Source organism: Meleagris gallopavo, chromosome 29 (genome assembly GCF_000146605.3).
Source record: "Meleagris gallopavo isolate NT-WF06-2002-E0010 breed Aviagen turkey brand Nicholas breeding stock chromosome 29, Turkey_5.1, whole genome shotgun sequence".
Lineage (NCBI taxonomy): Eukaryota > Metazoa > Chordata > Aves > Galliformes > Phasianidae > Meleagris > Meleagris gallopavo.
In genome coordinates this window covers 1,106,466-1,106,837 of record NC_015039.2, presented here as the reverse complement: position 1 = coordinate 1,106,837, position 372 = coordinate 1,106,466, and positions in this window count along the sequence as shown.

Below are 372 nucleotides of genomic sequence, written 5' to 3'. Positions count from 1 at the left end.
AGTCTTCTGTTCCCCATGCTGAACAGCTCCAGGTCACCCAGCCTTTCCTCATAGGGGAGATGCTTCAGGCCCTGCATCATCTCTATGGCCCTCCTCCTAGAGATCCTTGGCTTTTTGGAACTGGGGAGCCCAGAACTGGACACAATACACTCAGTGTGGCTTCACCAGGGCAGAGCAGAGGGGGAGGATCACCTCTCTCAACCTCCTGGCCACATTCTTTTGAATGCACCCCAGGATCCCATTGGCCTTCTTGGCCACAAGGGCACACTGATGGCTGATGGCCAACCTGTCACCCACCAGGACTCCTACTGCTCCTCTCCAGCAGGTCAGCCCCTACCACCACGCACTCAAAATCTGCCTTCCTTGCCCCCC